Source organism: Pinus tabuliformis, chromosome 5_1, assembly GCF_031772625.1.
Source record: "Pinus tabuliformis cultivar Carrire ecotype Pingquan chromosome 5_1, CPIR1, whole genome shotgun sequence".
NCBI classification, from domain to species: domain Eukaryota; kingdom Viridiplantae; phylum Streptophyta; class Pinopsida; order Pinales; family Pinaceae; genus Pinus; species Pinus tabuliformis.
In genome coordinates, this window is record NC_142305.1 from 220,792,341 (window position 1) to 220,798,598 (window position 6,258).

Genomic DNA, 6,258 nt, shown 5'->3' on the forward strand with positions numbered 1-6,258 from the left:
TTCTGAAGAGTGCATAATATTCAAGGGAAGAGGCCAAGTGATAATAGGAAATAAAACCTATTTCACCTCTATATCTACAAATCAATCTTCGTTGTTGAGGCTCGCCTAGGAAGACACTATATGGTAGCCTACGTTGAGTTCCTATACCCACCTCCCTTTTCATATTTATGTCTACAATCATTTGACTCAAGGCCATTAAATCACGCACCTCATGCATTTGATCAATTCCAACTTCAACTCCAAGATACTGCATTTTACTTGATTATTCTTGTGGTATATTTAACTCTGCAGATAATCAAGAGTTAAGGTTAGGGTTCATAGCAAATGCCCAAACAATATCCATACATAATACCTAATCTCATGGGATAATCCACACTAAGTGCAGATGATGTCATAGAAGAGAATCATGAAAACAAAGTCCTACAATGAAAGCACTGATAAACCTTAAGGTTTGCTCAGAAGATCCGTAAACAACATGCGAAGAAATACATAAAACTTCTATGTTTATACTGAAAATGATGTTTCAATCTCCAAATGCATATGAATCTAACTTCACCAGCTGGAATCACTCATTGTTTATCATCAAAAAACCTTTATTTACTTTCCCCATACATTCAAAGGGATAGAGAAAACAGTGAACACTCTTGCTGGGTTTATAACCTGTCTCCTGTACCTCAGGCTGCTATTAAACTGGTTCTCATCCCAAGCTAGCTGGTTGTTTGGCTGGTCATCCTCGCTAGCTGGTTTGTGGGACATCATCCATACCCTGTGACAGTTCTTGGGCAGGATCCTTACCTAAACCTGCTTTTGGGCTGGAACCTGATTTCATGCTGCTCATCGGGAATACAAACTCACCTGAACCATTATATCGGGAACCATTCATTGTCTCATGAACTACAGCAATATAATGTGAAACCATGTCAGTGAACCATTAGCCAGAGCCAGAACTCACAAACCTGGTCTACCTGATCGAACCAAGCATAGAAAAGAAATCCACAGGAAAAACTCATGGACATGTTAACAACAGATGATGATAAATCAGATGCTCTCTCTCTATAACACCAAATCTACAGAAACATCTCCCGTAACAAATACATTTGACTTCTTTCCTTAAGCACAAATATATGTGGATGGATCAGCTATCTATTTTAGCACTTGTTAAATTGCCAAGATTTTTGGATTGATCAGTCATCTATTTAGCAGTCGTTCAGTTGCCATGACTTGTAGACCCGGTTTCTCACTTTGTTTTCAGTGATAACTTTGACAAATGATTGTTTGTTGCTGATCATCTCAATTTTTAGGCTCTTGCAACCAACATCTTCAATCGTGTGTGATTTTCATTCCATTTGTTGCAATTAATACATGTGGTTGCAAGTTATACCCTTTATCTCGCAACAATTGCTTTGCCTATTTCAAGGTCACTTTCAACCATAGTTTATTTTTTGCTAGAACCAGCAGCTTGCGATTGCAAATCATTTTGCCTGTAATCAATACTGCCTATTGCTGTCACTAGTGCTGACGGCAAAGTCATTTTCCCATAAACCATCTTTACCAACTTACAATTACTGATTGGCATCTGCTTTATACCAATGTTGAATAATATAACATCCCTCTTTTGGACCATCGGCCCCTCTCACATCCAATGCTTTCCCTACTTGCAACTGTGAGTAGTCCCTGACAAGCAATGTTTAGGCATACTGCAACTGACTACTCATGCAGTAACCATTGATATTGTATATGACAAAAACCTTTCAAATAATCAAATACTCTCTGTATTCTGAGAGAGTGATAGCAAAGAAAACGGTTTCAAGTAGAAGCCCATTGCCTAAAATTTGGGTTTGGCTTCTCTGATTTGAAGAAATTGCCTAACTTTTTTATTTAACAGTGAAAAGGATAAATAACGCTAGGTTATGCACTGTTAACATGTCTCTGATTAATAATGTTAGCACATGCTCACATAGATCTGCCTGGTCTAAACCAAAGATAATACATCAGATCTCCAAACTACGTTTTTGCCATGAATGAAAAGCAGATTGCGCGGATAATAACTTCCCAGTTGGCATTACCAATAATCCCCACAAGAGCATTTTCCATTCTTGAAATGATGGAAACGGCTGGCATCCCTTACAACAATTTCTCGTGGAGCAATCCTGGAGATAAATGATATGGCAGAGTGGCAGTCGCCACACACGCGAAGATTTTTAATAATTTGGATAGGTGTACCTGGGGAGGTATTGATAAGTCCAAATGAAATTGCCAGCTTCTCACTATGGTGGCAAAGAATATGTTCCTTCTGCTCCCCCTCCACATCATGAAGCACAAAATCTGTATTAGACACATACCCTGCCTCCTTCATTTGCCCTGACAATTTCTCCAACTCTGAATATATTTTTGGTGTTTGTGAGTGCGATTTGTCTCCAGTGAGGAAAGTATAGGTTTTGCTTTTTAGCTCAATCCAGCTGCACCCTGGCATCTTTTTTATGTTCCTATCTTTCATCATTTTTCTGACCTTTTCTATGTCATCCCACCTACTAGCCTCTGCGTAGATGTTGGACAGAAGCACATAATGAGCAGCATTTGTGGGGTCCAAGTTTATAACATGTTCTGCCACACGTTCTCCAAGTTCTACATTGGAATGTATTCTACAGGAAGCAAGTAAAGAACCCCATATTGCAATATTAGGCCTTATTGGCATTCTGTTAATAAAGTCCTCTGCCTCATCAAGGCATCCTGCCCGGCCAAGGAGATCAACCATACAGCAATAGTGGTCGATTTCAGGTGTGATATGATATACTCGACTCATAGAGTCAAAAAATTGCAGGCCCTTGTCCACTAGGCCTGCATGGCAGCACGCAGACAGAATTCCAATGAAGGTCACATGGTTTGGCTTCATTCCTAAGTGTTCCATTTGTTCAAAAAGTTGAAGGGCTTCCTTAGCACGCCCGTGCATGGCAAATCCAAGAAGCATTGCAGACCATGAAACAACGTCTTTCCTGGGCATTTTATCAAAGACTTTACACGCTTCATCTATTCTCCCACATTTGGCATACATATCTACAAGGGCACTCCCCACAAAGATATCAAACTGAAGTCCACTTCTCATTATGTTTTCATGGACCTCCTTTCCCTTCTCGAGAGCTCCCATGCTGGCACAACCTGAAAGCACACTTGCAAAGGTGCCCGAGTCTGACCTCACTCCTGTCAGTTGCATTTGTAGGAACAGCTCCAGGGTCATATCAAAATAGCCACTGTGCACACATCCGGCAATCATAACAGTCCATGAGACAGCATTTCGTTCAGGCATCATCTCAAAGAGCTTCAGTGCCTCATCAATAAGTCCGTTATGTGTATATCCTCCAATCACTGCATTCCAAGATACCACATTTTTTTTCGGCATTCTATCAAACACTTTGCGTGCTCCCCCTATGTTTCTGCATTTGGCATACATGTCTACAAGGGCATTTCCTATAAAGATATCAGACTCATATCCCCTTCTAATTATCTCTTTATGAACTTCCTTGCCATCTTTATAAACTGCCGAGATCCCAAAAGCTGGGAGAACACTAGCAAAGCTGATTTGATTTGGTTGAATTCCACTCTGTTGCATTTGGCAAAACAAACTCAATGCCTCCTCAACAAATCCTTGCTTCGTATAACCTGCAATCATTGCATTCCAAGAGACCACGTCACGTTCAGGCATCTGATTAAACAGATACAGAGCCTCAATAATACATCCATTCTCTACCAATCCTGTAATCATTGCATTCCATGAAACTGTGTCTCTTTCAGGCATTCTTCGAAAGAGCTCCAGTGCATCATCAACTTGCCCATTTTGTGCATATCCTGCGATCATAACATTCCACGAGAATAAGTCTCGCCTGGGCATTTTCTCAAACAGCTCGAAGGCCTCATCAACGCGCCTGTTTTGCGCGTATCCCGCAACCATTGCAGTCCATGAAACTACATTTCGTTCAGGCATTTTATCAAACACTTTGCGTGCATCCTCTATATTCCCACATTTCACATACATGTCCACGACGGAACTACCCACAAAAACATTTAACTGAAATCCGCTTCTAATTATGTCTCCATGGGCTTCTTTACCCAGTTGCAAAGACGCCACATTGGCACATGCTGGAAGAACGCTCACAAAGGCAAACGGATCAGGACGAATCCCTGCTCTTTGCATTTGGGAAAAGAGCTCCAAGGCCTCCTCAGCATGTCCATGTCTGGCATAACCTGCAATCATGGCAGTCCATGAGACCACATTTGCACTGGCCATTTCGTCCAGAACTCGACGAGCATCAGTTAGTCTCCCGGACTTTGCATATATGTTTAATAGCTTGGTTTCTAACACAACGTCTGCTTTAAATCCCATTCGGTTCATGTCGGCATGTACTAGCTTGGCCTCTGGCAGGGATTTCATATCGACGCAGGACTGCAAGAGAGAAGCATAAGCAGAAGAATCCGGTTGAATCCCTTGCTGTTCCATAGTATGTAACTTATGCAGTGCCTCTTTCAATCGGCCCTGCTTACAGAGTGTTGTCACATCTTCATTGAAGTTAGCTTTGGTACCTGTAAATGGATTGCTATTAGTATTTGCATTAGTCATGAAGGTGGGCATCATCGACTCAGCTCGCAATACCATTTTCCTCGTCTTCTGATGCCATGATGGTCGAAACATCGCTCTGCTGTTATTTTATAGCTCGGAAGACATGCTGGTAAACGATGTGGATGCCATCATCTGGCAAAGCAGATGATCTCCTGGCAAATGTTCTAGGACAATAAGAAATATATGGTGTTGAAGAATCTGCTGGATCTCCATCAACTTCCTGATTGTCCCTGCTTTCAAGAATATCATGCAGATGAATGCAAGAGCTCAACAGTTCTCTTACAGAATGTGTGTTCTCTTTTACAAATGCAATAGGGCTAATAGTGCCTTTTACAGAATGGTTATTCAAAACTTATATTAAAAATATAATTTTATATATCTTTTATTTTATTTTATTTTAAAGGTTGTTCTAGGCCTATGGTTTGGTTTGTCGTTAAGACTCCATGTTAAGTTAGTGGTTTAATTTTTTATTTTATTTGGTGTTATTTTTAAACATGACTATGATATAGTTACTAATGACTATCGAAATTACAAAATATATATATAAATGAAATAAAATCTCAATTCAATTAGTGATTATTTAGATAATTAAGAGTTATATTTATCAAATTGAAATTCAAACTTTCTCTTTGATCAACCGAAGGATAATATCAATAAAATAAATTTTATATTATATTATTTTAATTATCTTATGATTTAGTGAGAGGATTGCAATATGAGAATGATAATGTAATTCGGTAATTCTTGCCATATTCAACATAGAGTTGACCTATGACCATTTTAAAATAAAAATAATGATAGTGTAGTTTTGTAATTCCTTGCACTCTTGACATAGAATTGACACGCACCAAATTATATCATGATTTTTGTTTTTCTCATAAGAAAAAAGGTCCTAGTTTTTAATAATGAAATATTAACTCATTTTTAATATCCATGTTAACTAATTTTATTTTATAAGGGAGGCATGTCAACTCCATCTTGAGCATGGATGAAATTAAGGAATTACATTATTGTCCTTAGACTGAGTTGTAGGGTAAGCTTCTAGGCTCAATAAAATATTCTTTAAATTAAAAAAATAATATTAGCTATAATCAAAATAAAATATAAATATATATTTTATTTTAATTATTTTAAGGGTGTTTTTGGCATATGGTTTGGTGGGTTGTTAAGGCTCCTAGATGCTAAGTATCATGTTATATATTTAAATGAAATAAAGTCTTAGTTCAATTAGTGATTATTTTGATAATTAAGAGTTATATTTCATGAGATTGAAATTCAAAGTCTCTTTAATTAATCAAAGAAAAATAGAAATAAAATAAAATTTATTTTATATATATTTTTAATTATTTTATGATTGAGCAGAGAGACTCATTCTACAGCCTAATATGAGAGTGATAGTGTAATTTTGTCCATGCTCTACATAGAATTGACACGTGTCCCTTTTAAAATAAAAATAATGCATTAACTAATTTAACTATTTTTTAATATCATATATTAACTAATTTAACTATTTGTTAATATCCATGTTAACTGATTTTATTTTAAAAGGGACATGTGTCAACTTCATTTTGAGCATGGGCCAAATTACTAAAATACACTATTGCCCTCATATTGCATTGTAGAATGAGCCTCTAGGCTTAATAAAA

The 6,258-nt window shown here is 37.6% G+C and overlaps 1 pseudogene; it reads right to left on the reverse strand.

Annotated features, from left to right (window-relative positions):
- Positions 1–366: 366 nt before the first annotated feature.
- On the reverse strand, positions 367–4,928 carry LOC149164200 (pentatricopeptide repeat-containing protein At3g12770 pseudogene; annotated as a pseudogene).
- Positions 4,929–6,258: the final 1,330 nt, after the last annotated feature.